Here is an 18208-nt window from a genome sequence, read left to right as displayed (position 1 = left end):
CTAAATATGATTACCCTATTTGTATGCATGTCTCATTTTTGTATCTGAAGTTAGGAATATTGACACTATATCTGTGTTTCAAATGTGTTTTCCCCTGGGGAACACCCACTAGGCAAAAGGCTCTCAGTCTAGATGGCATTCAGGGTAATGAGCCCTTAGGAGAAAACGATAGGTCTAAAAGAAACTTACCGCCCACTGGGGGACGTTCCTGAGCACACTACAAACAGCCTCTGATTCATGGCTGCTGTGACACTACAGGAACACGTGACCAAGTCACCTGGGACTGGACTTCATTTTGGGATATCAGTATTTTTCCACTGTCTGGTGTGGGAACTGAGCTTGGAAACAAAGTGTTCCCGCCATAAGCAAAAGCTATTTCAGGCAAGGGAGTAACCTCACTGAGGTTCTTCACTGACTTCCCTCCCAAAGTCTCCAGGAAGCACCTGAGAAACAAAGACTGAACTGGGACAAGTGCTGGACCCAGGCTAGAGGGATTTCTAGCCTGTGAAGGGAACCCCTGGGGATTCCAAGCCGTAAGTTAGGCAGCTTGTCCACTTAAGAATATGCAACCTTCTTGTATCATCAGTAGGGTGAGGATTTGCTGTTCTTATCTGATCTATGTAGTATATTAAGCTTAGTTTGTGTTTTTGTTTATTTGCTAGGTAATCTGCTTTGATCTGTTTGCTATCACTTATAATAACTTAAACTATATTTTGTAGTTAATAACCTTGTTTTATGTTTTAATCCAAACCAGTGAGTGTTTAACTAAGGTGTCTGGGGAAAATCTTAGCTTGGTTACCACAAGTGTGCACAGTCCTCTTCACACTGAGGGAGAGGTGGACTGGGTGTTAAACACATAGACTGACCAGATTTGACCAAGTCAGGACGGTGGTGCTCTGGGGTCCGAGGCTGGTGGTTAGGGAGTCTGTATGTAACTGCCACTGGGCGTGTCCCTAGCTGTACAAGTGCTGGTGACAGTGCCCGCCTGGAGGCTTTGCAACTTGTTACAGCAGCACGGTGTGAGAAGGAGCCCAGTCTAGTGGGTCATTGGGCTCGGTGGTACCCCAGTTCCAGGGGGCACCCCACTGGCAACTCGTCCCACCCCTCAGCACAGAAAGGCACACATCACCAATGTCCACCCATTGCTCCTCCTTCCCAAAACAATTAAGCATACATTCAAGCCATCTTGCATAAATAACCACCCTAAGCATACATTCAAACTTGTTTTATAGTTAAGGCACACACACACCTTCATGCTTGCTGTTCAACATATTATACAAAACGCACACATGGCCTAACTTAAAATCTATTATTACTTACGTGTTTCTTCCGTGTTGCAGAGCAGTGGGTCTCAATCTTTCCAGACCACCATACCTCATTCAGTACTCTGATTTGTCTTATGTCCCCCCCCACACTTTCACCTCATTTAAAAAACTACTTGCTTATAAAAATGCAAAATGTCACAGAGCACTATTTTTGAAAAACTGATTACTTTCTCACTTTTACCATATAATTATAAAATAAATTGACTGGAATATAAATCTCATACTTAACATTTCAGAGTGATTCTTGAGTGTGTTTTTCACTTGTGAGCCTTGTCATTCTGGGAAGCAGTGAAGCGACAGCAACAATTAAGTTTTTCTTCACATTGAGTCTGTTCCTACTTTTTGTGTGGATGGCAGTTAAGGTAGAAAATGACACTTCACAAAGATGTGTTTCTATGATTCTCACCCTGATCTTCCATTAACAGTGCATATGTTCTGTTCATACACGATAATGTGGGCATTGTGCAGGTTTCAGTAATCAGCTGGAGAGAAGTGATCTTGTCATTCATATCATCACCACCCCCAGCGAATGGCCTGGCTGATTGGAACAACTTGGACTGAGAGGGTACTACCCACTTCTTTCTAGCAGATGAAAGGGAGGCTGAAGTTGCCAATTCTGGTCCTCATTTCAGTCCCAGCGGTCTTACAGTACTGGAGGACATGTGTGGAGAACTGGGAAACGTCTGATTTTTATTAAGCAAATGTGCGACTCAGTTTCCCCACTCACTGTATGTCTCCCCACCAAGTTGGGAGGTATTAATGTCTTTCTTCAGTCAGGACAAGCAATGCAGCGACTGGGCGGAGGGAATGTAAGTGCTGCTCAGATATCAAGAACTGACAACATGTGAAGTGAGCTTTAACATCATGAAATACTAAATTCTGTGGAATCAACATCATTAAAGTTATCTTTATTGACTAATGATTGAATCCTGACCCAATTGGCAAGTGCAGGAGTTTCCTGCAGCAAAACTCACCTGTTGTGTAACAAATAAATCCTTAGGCTGATAAGCCTGGGAAATTTCACCTCCCAGGGTACTTTGCATATTGCCATTCGACTTCAGAGGAGTGAGGTTCTGGAACAGCCTTCCAAGGAGATTAGTGACGGCAAATAAACTTGCTTGTTTGAAGACTGAGCTCGATAAACTCATGGAGGGGATGATACGCTGAGGTTGCCTACTATGGCATATGGCTAAGGCTAAGATTTTGTCACAGATAATTTTAGTAAAAGTCACAGGCAAAAAAGAAAAATTCACAGAAGCCGTGAAAAAATGGGGATCTGTGGCTCCCACTCCGCCTGAAGTGGTGCAGCTGCATAAAGGCTAGGAGGCTAGGCCCATGGTGGCCAGGAACTCGGAGGTTCCCCCACAACTGGCAGCTCCAAGGATCCCAATAGGCCGGGAGCTCAGGGGAGTCCCCCACTGTCTGCAGTAGCTGGGAACTCGAGAGTACCCCACAGTTCCTTGCCCCCGCGGGTGGTGGGAGACCCTGCAGCTCTTGACCACCGCAGGCTGAACACACGGAGGTTGCTGGAAGTCACTAAATCATAGCCTTACATATGGCCTATCCACCACTGCTGTTAGCAGCAGTCTCCTAAGGTCAGTAGTTGGGGAGAGCTCTGAGTTACTACAGGCAATTCTTTCCCAGCTGTCTAGCTGGTGAGTCTCACCCACACACTAAGGGTCTAACAAATCACCATACTGAGTTCGGGAAGGAATTCTCCCCCAGGTCAGATAGGCAGAAACACTGGTGGGTTTTCACCTTCCTCCGTACCATGGGGCATGGGTCACTTGCTGGTTTGAACTAGAATAAGTGATGGAGCCTCTGTAATTAGAAATATTTATATGAAGATTTTGAGGACTACAGTAGCTCAGCCAGAGGTTACTGCCCTATTGCAGGAGTGGGTGGGCGAGGTTCTGTGGCCTGCAATGTGCTGGAGATCAGACTAGATAATTATGATGGTGCCTTTTGGGCTTGAAATCTCTGAGTTGGGCTGGATTCAGACTGGTGACCTACATGTGAAAGAGCTGGTTCAGAAGGCTGGCAAGCAAAGAATAGGACAATGAGTAAGTAGGACCTATCTACACTACAGTGCTACAGTGGCACAGGTACAGCAGTGTAGCTGCAGTATTGTAGTGCAGACATGCCCTCAGACTTGTTTAGGTGATCCCAATGAAGGGCAGGAGGCCTTGCCTAAATCCCTGATCTGGAGGGAGAAAAATATGGGCTGCACCATGAAAAAGGTGAGAGCTAGAGCCTGAGAGCTTAGCAGGGTGCCCTGAGCCAGCCACAAAGGGGTCACATGTGTAGTTACCTTGGGAACTGCGACCCGGTGGCCATGTGCGTGGGATCTGTGACAGCGAAGAGGAATTGCTAATGCATGCCAATGGCAGTTAAGCAAGTATTGTAGGCAGAAAACACACAGAGAAAAAGTGTCTCCCAGAAGTGGTTAGAGACAAAAAGGCATCCTTTAAAAATTGGAAGTTAAATCCTACTGAGGAAAATGGAAAGAAGCATAAACTCTCACAAATCAAGGTTAAAAGTATAATTAGACAGGCCAAAAAAAAATCTGAAAAGCAACTAGCCAAAGACCAAAAAGTTAACAGCAAATTTTTTAAAAGTACATTGGAAGCAGAAAGTGGGGCTACTGGACAGGATACTGGGCTAAATGGGCTATTGGTCCTGACCCAGTACGGCTGTTCTTATCTTCTGAGGTCCTTAGTATGGAGCTGGTGGGTAATTTTCTCTCCCTTTGTTTATGCTGATGGTGAAGATTGCTTTACTTTTCTTGTAATTTTTTTTAATCCTTGAGGTTGCCAGTTACTTCATATCAAAACTAGGAAAGAGGAAGTGACTTTTTTGTTTTAGAAATAAAAACTGATAATGCAGAACACTCATGACAGGCCACCAACGCCACCCACACACTAAATCCAACAACTGAAATTAGAACAGAGGTGATGTGTGTTGGGGGGGGGAATGTGGGGTCACACGACCCCCAGATTTCTGCCAGGATGGGAGTTGGGCTGAGCGTGGCTGAAAAGATGTGCATGGGAAAGGCACCGGCACCTAACGCTCCTGCTGAGCCGTGTTAGGAGGAGCCCTGGGCAGGGGAGAGAGTCTGGGCTGGCAGCATAGCTCTGCCAGAGGGGGCACAGGGAAGCCCACTGAGTCCTATCCCTTCCTCGCCTGCAGCTCCAGTTACTGATGCTTGGCAGTAGGTGTCTGGAGCACCATCCCCACAGTGGGGAGGCGATGAGACAAGTGAGGAAAGAGCCCTGAGGGGAATGGAGGCAAGTTGGTGCCAGCTTGGAGCTGGTGTGGGAGTCATGGGAGTAGTGGGAAAGGACCCAGAGGTGACACATGGGGTGGTCATGTGCCCCCCAACCTTTAAATTATGCCCCCCCCCCCACTTCAAGAATTAAAAGTCGCCTCTGATTAGACCAAAGTATTACAGCTTAGGAGACTAAACTATTACGTGACACAGGCAGAGAATAGCAGGGACTGAGGTGCACCAATGCCTGAGGCCCCTGCCGTGGTTCTGGCACATGATCTGCCCCCACATATTGCAGAAGAAGGCAAATAAAAACCCTCAAACCCCAAGCTCCATGCCAATCTGACCTGGGGGAAAATTCCTTCCCAACCCCACATATGTCAATCAATTAGAACACGAGCATTTGACCAAGAACCAGCCAGCCAAGCACTTAAAAGAGAGAATGCTTGATGCCACCATAGAGCACTGGCCACCCTGTCCCGTGTCCCATCTCTGGCCGCAGCCATCTCTGATACTTCAGAGCAATTAGACCACAAAACGAACTTCATGTTAATGGTTTTTGTGGGAACAGTGTTTGTTTATGGATGGCGTGCTTGGTGTTTAAAAATTTAGGACATTCCAAGGAACTATGGCCAGAGATTATAACCCAGGCCTCTTGGGGAGTCTCCAGGTTCACAGAACACAGCGCTGTTACTGAGTCCAATAGTGCTGCCAACACATCTGCAACCTGGCTCACAGCAACACTGCTGTTCCAGCTTTGAATTACTCACACACAGCTCTGCCAGTAACCCTCAGTTCCATCCTGTGATTAGCTATGTCTACACAGGGCTTTTGTGGGAGAGGTAAAGGTTTTTTTGGCTCCTTGCATTATCAACTAATTCTCTTCTAGGAGCATAAGGATGGCTAAACTGAGTCAGACCAAAGCTCCATCTAGCCCAGTATCCTGTCTTCCAACAGTGGCAAATGTTAGGTGCCCCAGAGGAAATGAACGGAACAGGTAATCACCAACTGATCCATCCGTTGTAAGCTTCTCTTGACACCTTAAATGACTGCTTCTTGGGGCAGCTAATCCTGGAACCCACAATAGGAGAGGCAATTCTTGATTTATTCCTAAGCGGAGAACAGAATCTGGTCCAAGAGGTGAATATACGTACCCCTGTTGTGCCACATCAGTGGATGAGCTTGTAGTTCACTGCCAGGCATTAAATAATTCATGGATCATGCTAATGCGTCTCCTAGATCATCCTGAGTTTTTTTGTTCTAAAGCAGAATCTCTAAAGAGACTGGCAAATAACCAAAATGGCTACCAGATTCTGCATGCCAAGGTAATGTTCAATGTTGAAAACTTGGAATCTTTGTGTGACACACAGAAAACTCTGGAGTTTTCTCTGTCTACTGCCAACATGTTTGGAAATACAGATGTTTACTGTTATATTCTTGAGGGCAACTGGTTTAGGAAGAAATCACTTGAGGCAGAGAGCAGACAGCTAACAAAACTACCATTTATTTACAGACACAGAGCTCACTTAACCGGCTGAAGCTGGCTGGCCTGTTCCCTAATAATCTAACTCAGTTGCCATAGGAACAAAAACCATGACAACAAAATACACAACATTTACCAGAACCTAAGAACCAAAATCTCAGCTGAACTGAGCATAAAAGCTGCAGGAGAAACACATGTCAAGAAAACTCGGCTGTTTCTGGAAATCCTTCCAACCGTGAAACACGAGAAAACCAAAAAATTGTTCAGAACCTTCAGAACAATGCTTGGTGAGAAATGGCAGATGACTGTGGGGGTATGAAACAAAATCTGTATGAGGTGAGATTAAAAAGACTGGGACAATTTGGCTTGGGAAAGAGGACTATAAAATCTTGGTGTGGAGAAAGTGAATGCAGAAGTGTTATTTATGACATATAGAATATCAGGGTTGGAAGGGACTTCAGGAGGCCATCCAGTCCAACCCCCCACTCAAACCAGGACCAATCCCCAACTAAATCATCCCAGCCAGGGCTTTGTCAATCCTGACCTTAAAAACCTCTAAGGAAGGAGATTCCACCACCTCCCTAGGTAACCCATTCCAGTGCTTCACCACCCTCCTAGTGAAAAAGTTTTTCCTAATATCTAACCTAAACCTCCCCCACTGCAACTTGAGACCATTACTCCTTGTTCTGTCATCAGGTACCACTGAGAACAGTCTAGTTCCATCCTCTTTGGAACCCCCTTTCAGGTAGTTGAAAGCAGTTATCAAATCCCCCCTCATTCTTCTCTTCTGCAAACTAAACAATCCCAGTTCCCTCAGCCTCTCCTCATACGTCATGTGCTCCAGCCCCCTAATCATTTTGTTGCCCTCTGCTGGACTCTTTCCAATTTTTCGACATCCTTCTTGTAGTATGGGGCCTGAAACTGGACACAGTACTCAAGATGAGACCTCACCAATGTCGAATAGAGGGGAACGATCATGTCTCTCAATCTGCTGGCAATGCTCCTACTAATACAGCCCAATATGCCATTGGACTTCTTGGCAACAAGGGCTGACTCATATCCAGCTTCTCATTCACTGTAATCCCCAGGTCCTTTTCTGTAGAATAAATATTTTGAAAGAAATGCTTCAATCACATTGTTGTTACCATTTATCGCATTATCCTGGGGCACTCAGTTGCTTCTGGACATAGATAGCACAAGTGGTGAACTCCTACTGGGCAGCTACGTAATACTGTGATAGTGAGCAGCCGATGTTCAGGTATAAAGCCGGTTGGAGAGGGTCTCCTGTCTGCAGCAGCAGCTGGATAGGAAGGTGCATTGAGTGCTCCCAAGTGTCCGAAGCTGAAGCCAGAAGCCAAGGTAGAAATTGTTATTTGTTATTATGCTTTATCTGGGAAGCTGATGAGAGCACCTGGAGAAGAATGACAGAGTGTCTGTGGGTTTAGTATGCATGGTTCACACGAGCTGGCCACATCCCTTGAGATGATTTTATAGGGAGGAGATGTTACTGCTACCACCAGGTGTGAGAGGGCACCTCCTGTATTTAGGGAAGGTGGTTTCTGAGAGCACAGGTTCTGACTAGGGGAGACCACACCAAATACTATAGGAAGGGGAGGGAATATTTAGGCCATGGCTACACTTGCTAGTTGCAGCGCTGGTGAGGGGGTCACAGCGCTGCAACTTAGCAGGTGTCCACACTTAAAAGCTCAGCCAGCACTACAACTCCCTGTTTGCAGCGCTGGCTGTACACTTGGGTCTGCTACAGGTGTAGCAACACCAGTGCTGCTGCTGCAGCGCTGGTCATCAGGTGTGGTCACTCACCAGTGCTGTAATTGGCCTCCAGGGTATTAGGAGGTATCCCAGCATACCTTTTCAGCCTCTCTGGTCGTTGCTTTGCACTCCACTGCCCTGGGCTCAGAGCCTGGAGAGGAGGGGGAGGGTGTAGAGGAACCCGAGAGGGAGGTTACTGAGGTGTTTGGAGACTCCCAGGAGTCATGCAGCCAGGAGCTATTTTCCAGCCAGGAAGAAGCTAGCATACCGCCCGTGGGCTTTGGTAGTGAGAACCAGCAGAGGAACTGTTCCTGGTAAAAGCTTATTATAAGGTTGCAAATGTTTTGGGAGCAGGGGGCATGGCTGCCTGCCACTGCCTCGATGTGGAATAGCCATTGATTTCCTGTAGCTGCTCTTTCTTTCAAAGTCACAGAAACCATGGCTCCAGGAGGGAAGCAACCCCCACCCCTTCCAGGTGAGCTGGGTGTACAAGATGGCTCTGAGAGTAGCTGCTGTGCAGATGTGGTGTAGGTTAGTTTTATTTCCTGTAGTCTTTGCTTTCTACAATACAGAACCCCAGGGCTTCCACAGTGAAGCCCCACCCCACCCACCCCTTCCCAGGTGAGCCACGTGGCATCCCCCTCTCCCTCTGTGAGCCGCGTTGGGGAACTCGCCATCTCTATCTGAGCTGCGGCCTCTTGTGCTATGCTCAGAATGTGTAATGATGCTACAAAAACTCTTAAAAACAATGCAGGCTCTGTATTAACAGTTTTCTCTCTGTGTTTTTTTTAAAATGACCTTGAATACTGCTCCATCAGCGCAGACTTCTGAAAGACTGCAAATTAAGAAAAAACCAGGAAGAGTAGGAAGAGATGGTGAAAGCGTTAGAATCTGTATTCCACAAGAAAAAAAAGTAAGACTGGAGGGATAGAAAACATGAAAAAGGAACAGGCTGCAAGATAAGGAAAGGCTGCCAAGAGAAAGGAATTGACTACCAAGAGAAGCACAGATCGGCAGGGATGACTTTAAAAAAGTGGGAAAAAGCCTCTCATTCTTTCATGTATTATTTTACTTTCCATAACTATATGAATAATAAATTATATACATTGCATCATATATGCTGTTGATTGGTTATTAATACTGCCGTTTCACATGTGTGGGTCCTGCCACTCCCTGGGGTGTGCACATGTGTTGGTTCCAGCTGCTCCTACAGGTTAATGCCTGGAAACTGCAGGCAGCAGTGACATGGGGCTGGCTGCAGGCAGGGCAGGGGCTGACTGGAGGTGGGGCTGGCTGCAGCAGGGCAGATGTGGGCAGTTGGAGACAAGGGTGTGGCGGCTGGCGCAGGCAGGCCGCAGGGGTGCAGCAGGGTTTGCAGGCTGGAGACAGAGGAGTTGTGGACTGGCTGGCTTCAGGCAGTGGGTGCAGCAGGGGTTGACTGGAGACAGGGCAGGGGTGCGGGCTGGGCAGAGTGTGCAGAGCTGATGAGGGCAGCAGTGTGTGGGGGGCTGGCTGGCTTTGGGAGGGCTGCAGGGTGTGTGGCAGGGGTTGGCTGAGACAGAGACAGGTGTTTGCAGAGGTGGCTGTGGGCACGGGTGCAGAGGCTGGAGGCGGGGGGGGACGGTGGACAGGTCATGGGGTGCAGCAGAGGCACGAACCGCCCTTAAAGTAGCCCAACCCCTTCTACTCCGGAGACCTTTTAAATAGCCGCGGGAGCGCTGGGGAATGCAAGAGGGAGGCGGGCTCCGCGGCTATTTGAAGGACCAGGTGGCAGAGGCAGCTGGAGCCCAGGACTTTTAATAATCCCCACTGCCCCAGGCTTGGGGGGGGTCTATTTAAGGGCCAGAGCTCCACTGGGGTCGGCGGCTGGCGGAGTCCAGACGGAGAGCGGCTTGCCGCACTCCGGCCGAACGCCGCCTTGCCGCGCTCTGGCCGAGCGCCAGACGGAAGTGGGCTTGCGCACTCCGGCTGGAGCACAGCAAGCCCCGAAACTCCCTTCTCCGGTGAGCCCCGGTCAGAGCGCGCAAGGCCGCGCTCCGCGGAGCGCGCGCAAGCCCGCTCTCGCGTCTGGAGCTCCGGCCGAGCGCGCAAGGCGGCGGCTTAGTCTGGAGCTCGGCCGGAGCGCGGCAAGTCCGCGACTCCGCTCTCTCGGTCGAGCGACAAAACCCGACCTCATGGCTGGAGCCCTGGCACTGAGCGCCGCAAGCCCGCTGCCCGGCGGGAGCTCTAGCTGGGAAGCGGGGCCATGCCGCTCGTCCGCCGGCGCTTCACTCAAAGGAGCGGACCATGGAGCAGACGCAGCTGGGACGGGTAAGTTTAAAAAAAAAAAAAAAAATTAAAAAGGTGCCTAAGGTCGGGCCCTCTTAGCGCGCGGTCGCTTCCCTGGCAGCACGGTTTTGGACAGGAAGCGAATGACCCGCACCCTTCCGTCCCTTCCACACCACTGCGCAAATGGATAAGGTTGCGTGGGTAGCTGCCCACATGCACCACCACAACAGCGCTCAATGGTTGCACAGTGTGGACACACTGCAGCGCTGGTCGCTGTCAGTGTGGACACACTGCAGCGCTGGCCCTACACAGCTGTACGACCACAGCTGTAACTACCAGCGCTGCAAAACTGTAAGTGTAGCCATACCCTTAGTTTGTAGGAAGAGGTGGCGGATACTACAGGAATGAAGAAAAACTCTCTTTCCCTGCTTTGTGGCTGATTCTGACTTACAGACACAAACACAGCTCCTCACAAATCAATCCCCAGCCTTTGTGTTTGCATCCAGTCTAGTCTTTGGGTGGTGGCTTCCATTTTTCCAGTGGTCATTAAACAAATGGGTATTAACGGCTGTGTTATTTAGCCTGAATGAAAGGTGGGTGCCATGCCCATAGCTTCAGTGAAGTATGTGATTGCCTGTAGATTAAAGACATGCTTGGTGGGAGCCACCCGACCTCCAGCATAATAGTCTGTTATAGGCAAGAAATGCTCCCCCTAAGGGAAATGCATGTTTGTGATCTTTAGTTCTTCTGTTGAAGAAGAAGAAAAAGAGCAACCTGCTTGTGCTGGGCTTTTTGCACCTCAACATTAAAACATTTGCAATGGCCAATTGCCTCAATAAGATGGAGGTGGGGTGGGAGAGAGAGTAGGGGATTGGCCACTGGAGGTTTTTGTGTGAACTCTGGTGACTTTTAGCTTTGCTTTACAATCCTTAAGTGCTTAATCATCACGAAGAAGAACAAGAGAAGTATTAATATTCCTCTTGTAGAGATGGGGAAACTAAGGCACAGAGGTTAATATGAAAAATTTCAATTGAGTGCCTGAAGTTAGGCTCTTAAATCCATATTCTTGCAGCTTTGTAATAGTCTGATCTTCACAGGTTTCCTGAATTGGGGCCAGGAGGAGGAGGAAGAGCACACACGACAGGAGATGAGTATATACTGCATAAATGCAGCTGAGACAAAATAGGAATTTGGCTCATAGGGAATTGTAATAATTTGACATTTGTTTATGTCCCAAACTGGAAAAATATCAAAAATTTTCATAAAAGAATGTGTTTAGTAAATATTGAAATATTTGCTTATTGCCTCATGGGACAGGCAGTTTTGGGTACCTCATGCTTTCATTCTTCCCTATGGGGCAGGCTCCCTGCCAAGAATACATCTCCCTGATGTGCCGTGTGGCTCTGTCAGGAGGGGGACCACAGTGCATTATGGGAATGTAGTCTGGATAAGGGTCCAGGTCACAGGGGAGAATGGGAGCACGAAATACCTGAAATATGACTCCCATGAACCATCAAGACACTCTGGGCGGAAGCAGTGTAATGTTGAACAGCCCTGAAATGAAACATTTTGTTTTGATTTACCCCCCCAAATTCAGCAAAATTGAAAATTTCCCATTGAAAATTGAGAGTTTTTAGAAATTGTCTAAAAATCATTTCAGTAGAAAATGCCCAATCAGCTCTATGTACAGTGGAGACCCTGGCCATCCACTTCTGGGCTCTACAGCCCCCTTTCATCACACAACAGTGGAATTATGGCTGCTTTATACAGCTATAACCTGGTGCCCATCAGAGCTCCTATCCACAGGGAACGTTGCTAATTTATGTCAGAATAAATCAGCATAAATCCTTCTATTGTGTGTGTAAGATAGTGTTACTCCGGTCGTGAATCTGGCCCAGTAAATGCAAACACTTTACACCAAAGCACCACGCGCCCGTAGGCAGCCAGTGGAACTATCTGTGTGAGTAAAGTTGCGCAGCTGCTTACATGTCTGCAGGACTGACTGCAAACTCTGGTAGCCAACCCCACTGCAGGGTGTTTCTCTAAGTCCTGTGGCACACTGGTCCCTTCTGGATGTCTGGTGCAGTGGCTGGGTACCACCAGCTCAGAGTCAAGCATTGTAGGTGCCCCAATGCACTAGACTCTGCAGGCTCTAAATCTATTCTTTTGTTTCTTGCTTTCATCATGACCCTGTCACTCTCTCGATTCTATCACATTCCTTCCTTTTCTCTCATCATCTTTCTCTAGCTCTTCCCCTTGCGCATAGCCCCTCTCTTCTTCTGCTATCTGTGTTGTGTCCTCGCTCTTCAATTCCCTTTCTCCCTGCTTCCCCATCCTTTCCCAGTCAACTCTTTCCCAAAATCCCAGAGGGGAAGAGATAGCAGCTGGGGGTGTCTGTTAAGGGTACACTCCTCCCCCCTTCCCAGCATACAGGAAATCGGGAGGGGAGGGGAGAGGGAGGGGGCAGTGTCTCTTTCTTCCCATCCAAAACCTCAGTCGGAAAGAGAAAAATCTTTGTGGATATTGGGGTTTGCTCTGCCTCCTCCTCCCAGTCCCTGGTGGGAGGAGCCCTGAGATGGCCTCTCCACCTCTCACTCATCAACATTTGCTCAGAGCTCGCAGGCATTTTCTGTCAATTTATATCCAGTGCTCAACATCTGGATGCAAACGCTGAACTTGATTTATGTGCTCGCTCACTCTCTCCCTCTTGTCTCCATGTGGAGAAGCTTTTCTCAACCTGTGCACTGCAACCCCAAATTGGTTCACCAGAATGTACCAAAGGGTGGTGTGGGAGGCCTGAGGCGGGAAGGTCCGGTCCTTCCCTGGGCAGGTGGGGTTGCCCTGCAGGGTTGCAGGGGCTGTCCCATTCACCTCACAGCAGTGGCTCAGTCTGGGGTTCACTCACCGCAAGAGGTGCCGCCTCCTGCTCACTCTGGGGATTAGGTCTGGCCAGGCGTTGTGGCTTTTTCTGGTGTTGTCTTTCCCATTGTCCTGTCGTACCCTCTGCAACTCAGGGTGTTCCCTTTTCTTGACTTGGATCTCCAGCCAGGTCACTTGCTTGTTTCTCCTTCTAAGGTAAATGATCCAAGGCAGTCTATTGTCCTTTGCTTGGCCTATGCCATGTCCTCAGTGGCTGGGAGGGGAACCCAGACCACCTTCTACTCCAGGTTCTGGTCCAGGGACCCTATCTCTAGCAACAGTGGCCTGCTCACTCCCAGACCATGTTGCTGTGCCCCTGAACTCCTTCCTACTTCGCAGCTGAGTTCTACCTTCTATATCCCCCTCCCTCCGGGTTAGCAAGCCCAAGCTCCTGCCTCTCGAGGACTGATGGCAGACTACTCCCCTGCATCCGCAAACACACCTCCCTTCTCCCAGGGAGTGACTGCAGCCTGTTTCCCTGCAGTCCTATTTCTGTTCTCTGTTTCTGGGCTCTATACAGGCCCCTCTTGTTCCTGTCCATATGAGCCTGCTTCCAGTTAGTGGCCCCTCTGCAACCTAAATCTCTCCCCTACTCACTGCTTAACTGGTTGATCGGACCTGCCTGGCCTCTCAAGGCAAGTGTGGGGAATACGGTCCTTCACAGGCTCCTGCAGCTACGGTCCCATGGGCCTGACTGGGCTTGGCTTCCTGCTGTGAGGTTGTCATGCTGCTCTGCTTTGACCCAGCCACCCCTCTGTCATGAGGGGCCAAATTTCAGTGAGTGGGGCTGAGTCACATGTGCCAGGTCACAATGCTACACACAAAAAAATGGGAGGGGGTGGGACTGGGTCCAACCTGAGCAGTATGACATCCCCCGATGTCACAATGCACTGAACGGGGGACTAAGCCCAGCCACCTCACAGGACAGGAGTCAGAGGAGCTGCTGTTATGGTGCTCACCATGTACTTACTTACTACTTATTATATCCGTGTATACATTGTATGTCATGGGTGAGAAATATTTAGTAAGCCAGATGTATTTGCACTAAGGCTATTTACTGGGTTGTGACCGGCCATCCAGGTTTACAAATGGCTCTTGAGCCAAAAAAGATTGAGACCCACTGATGAGGAGTCAGTGCTGCTGCCAGACCTGTGAGCATCTCTGCACTGGAGGAGACATTTGTTTCATGCTCTGAGACCTTTACAGAGCTGAGAACTGGTCAAAAAGTATTTGGAAAGAATTTTTTTCTGCTAGAAAATGCTGATTCATTGAAATCGAAGCATTCTGCAGGAATGTGTTGTTTTTGATGAAATTTGAAACAAAGCTTTTCAGTGAGCTTTAAACATTCTGATTCAGTCTTACTGGAATCACAGACGTGTAGGATTGGATGGGATCTCAATAAGTCGTCTAGTCCAGTCCCTTGTACTCAAGTCAGGATTTTAAGTGACAACTTGGCCATTCCTGACCGGTGTTAGTCTGACATGTTCTTAAAAACCTTGGGTGATGGTTGAATCCACCACTTCCCTAGGTAATTAACCACTCTGACAATTAGGAACTTTTTCCTAATGTGCAACCTAAACCTCCCTTCCTGCAATTTAAGCCCATAGCTTCTTGTCTTCTCCTTAGCAGTTAATGAGAACAATTTTTCTCTCTTCTCCTTGTAACAACCTTTTGTGTCCTTGAACTGTTATCATGTCCCCCGTCAGTCTTCCCTTCTCCAGACTAAACAAACCCAATTTTTTCAATCTTCCCTCATAGGTCACGTTTTCTAGATCTGTGATCATTTTTGTTGCCTCGGACAAGTCTCCTCAGATCCCTCCTCACAGGGATCAGGGTCCTGGACAGAGACTCCCCATTTCTGGTACCACGTGTAAGCGTCCGCTGTTGGGGTCGCCCCTCTCTGGGGTGGCTGGGAGCCAGGCCACCTCACTACACGAATCCAGTGAGTGGTCAGATTAGCCTGGTGATGTAGGAAACAGTCAGGGGCTCAGGCCCTACGGGGAGGGCTGAGCAAACAGTTCAGTATTTTAAGCCCTGACCCTTGGTCAGGGCGGGGCAGCAAACAGCAGTTCAAAACTGAGACTCTCAGGCAGAGGCTGAGCAAACAGTTCAGTATTTAAGCCCAGGCCCTAGGTCCTGAGCGTCAGGGTGAGGGGGAGACTGCTACCCGTGAGTGGGGTGGCAGGGGGGACGCATTCCCCCTGACTCTTCTGCATCCCAGCCCGGAGCCCTAACAGCGGCAGGCAGCCTGCTGCTGTGTCAGTGGGGATCCTGGCTGCAGCACACTAACATTGGCTCTGGGTGTGCTGGAGCCAGACTGGGGTCAGCTGCCCTTGGGCCACTTCCAACCTCCCCCTCTACCAGTACCTGAGTTTCAGTGGCGTCTTCCACGGTGTCCAACACCATGGGCTCCTCAGGATACTCAGCAAGGGGTAAACTGGGCAGCTCCTCTGGGTCCTTTTGTAACAGTCGGCTTACTGGCTCTTCTGGCGTCTGGTTGGCGTCCAGCCTCCACAGGTATGGCCAGTCCTTGGGTCGGTCACAGGCAGCAGGAGTCTACCCAGCGGGAGCTAGGGCATCAACATCTCGCCTCTCCGGTGACCAGGCAGCTTCTGAGCCCTGCGGTTGGGCTTTTATACTTCCTGCCTTGCGCCTTGACCTCTGGGGGGCGGGCACAGGATCCAGTGACTCGCCCACTTTGGCATCCGCAGGGGCTTGTCCTTCTCTGGGGTGACTGGGAGCCAGGCCGCCTCACTACAGGGACCACTGCAATCCATAGGACAAGCCATCCTGTTATAATTATATTATACCAGTGACCAAAGACAGTACCAGTTACCTCTTTTATTCCTTTTATTTTATAATTTAAAAATATTCTACACTAATTAAATAGAAAATAAAATAATATAAAACTAATATATTAAATAGTCAAAATTGGAGAGAAAAAGTTTAATTTTATCAAAACAAAACATTTCCATTGACCCAGACTGCAATTCTTCATAAGCTGTGGAGTTGCAGGTTGGGAGCAGGCAATAGACTTTGGAGTCAGCTGGTGGGGGAAGAGACCCTACTTTTATTCCTGCTGGCTAAACGTCTGAGGAAGGACTTTGCCCAGTCCCTCTATGCATTTGCCCATCTCCCATCCATTTTGTTCAATCATTTGTGTATTTATCTGGCGTTTGAAATGATGCTAATTTCCTGATTTTTCATCCCAGCACAGAGAGTCTCCAGTGAGTAGGGACTGCCTCCCAAGCTGTGTTCTCTGTTCTCTCTCCACGACACTGCTTCGGCTCCAAGAACAAGTCACAAAGATCCTGCCACACCCACCAAAATGAATGGGATCATCATTTATGAGCATATAAACTTCCAAGGTAAATCCAAAGAATTCACTTCTGACATTGCTGACTTGAAGCCCATAAGGTGGGACCACTGTGTCTCTTCTGTAAATGCGGATGAAAGAGGCTTGAATTATGTTGCCCGGAAAGCTGAACAGCTTCCAAACTATGAATCAATCAATTTCAATGACAAGCTTTCATTTCTGCATCCCCTGAGAGCCGGCTGGTGCTAGTTCCAATGGGCTGCAGACCTTGCCATCCTGGGGTGCCATCGATCAGGTGCCCCCACAGGGAGGTGCAGAGTTAGAGCTCTGCCCATGCTTGCACTTCATTGCTCCACACACCACAGAATCAGTAAATATGGGAAAGCGCAGCTCATCCTGTGCAGTGCTTCATAGCCTGGTATCCTGCTGTTTGTGCCCCAAGACCGTGCCAGAACTTACTCCCGGACCTCACCCTCCCAGTCTCCTTCATGCTCTCCCTGATTGGCAGCTTCCTCTGGGGTGTTCCCTTTCCTCCGGACCCTTCACTCAGCTCTAACTAGGAGGCTTATTCAGGGATCTGCTGGTCTCTGTCTGCCGTTTATTTTCTTTTCAATCCCTTCTCTTGGGATAAGATGACCTCTGGAGGTCCCTGAGCTCTACATTTCTATGATTCTCTGATCATAGAGGGGCCCCCAGAGGAGTTTGAGCCAACCTTGGGACTATCCTGCGCCATTATCTCCATGACACTTAGAGACAGATTGAAAGTAATGTCCACATGGATGAAACGGAAGGAGTCAACCAAAGAGATTGTCAGCAAACCTCTATCACCACAACCAGGGCCGACGCTTCCATTTAGGCGGCCTAGGCAATCGCCTAGGGCACCAGGATTATTAGGGGGCGGCATTTTGCCGGGGGGGAGGGGCGGCAGACAGCTGCAGTGGATCTGCTGCAGTCGTGCCTGCGGAGGGTCCCTGGTCCTGTGGCTCCGGTGGAGCTGCCACAGGCATTCCTGTGGACAGTCCGCTGCTCCCGCAGGTCCGGTGGACCTCCCGCAGGCACCCCTGCGGCAGCTCCACTGGAGCTGCGGGACAAGCACGCGAGGCGGCGAAATGGCCGTGCGCCTAGGGCGCTAAAAACACTAGTGCTGGTCATGACCACAACCTAGAGACAGTGTGAGATCTCCAATTTCTACAGCTTCGTGTGGGGTGAGAAAGGGAATGGGAAGGGGGATCATGTTCTTCATGGAGATAGTAACTTCCAGCACCTCCCAGTATCAGCAGGGGATAAATGAGCCACCCACCAACAGGGAAAAAATCATGGTGTGCCACTGGCCAAAAGATCTCCTCACACAGTGCTGGTCATCTGTGCTGTAAAGTGCCATTTCAAGGTTGATCGAGTTGATCGCTATCTAGGATGGGAGAAGAAGAACCAAGCATGAAGTGCACCAGAGAACATTGTGCATAGCACCAACTCAAGGCATTGTTCCAGGAGTAAGCTCCAGCATGGAGGTGGCTCCACAAACTCACTGTGTTTCCTACATCTTCCAACCCAACATGCTCATGTCGGCTTCCAAGAGAGGGTTGAAGGGTTTCCAGTCTGCTAGCTTCTCTGAGTGATTTATTATTAACCTGCTCCAATAAAGTGATTTGCAGTGAAACTTGGTTTCAATAGCCAGTAAAGTTGCAGAGAGCTCCTTCCTGCATAGTAACTGCCTTGGTCCAGGCTGGACTTAGCTTTTCAGAGCAGAAGGAACTCAGCACTAAGACATTTCCTCTGGGGATGGCACAGCTGGAGGGGATCTGTGACTCTTCTTCACTCTGCCCCCTCTTCCTGATCCCCCAGAAATCTTTGTGTGGGTG

General features: G+C 49.0%; 1 protein-coding gene across 1 annotated transcript in view; it reads right to left on the bottom strand.

Moving 5' to 3' along the window:
• The window catches only part of KPNA1 (karyopherin subunit alpha 1), a 484825-nt gene that overhangs the window by 87377 nt on the left and 379240 nt on the right, over positions 1 to 18208 (bottom strand). The window lies entirely within an intron of this gene.

Source organism: Chelonoidis abingdonii, chromosome 1 (assembly GCF_003597395.2).
Source record: "Chelonoidis abingdonii isolate Lonesome George chromosome 1, CheloAbing_2.0, whole genome shotgun sequence".
Taxonomy (NCBI): Eukaryota; Metazoa; Chordata; order Testudines; family Testudinidae; genus Chelonoidis; species Chelonoidis abingdonii.
Note: the sequence above shows the minus strand (reverse complement) of the source record. Positions and strands in the feature narration are given on the sequence as shown.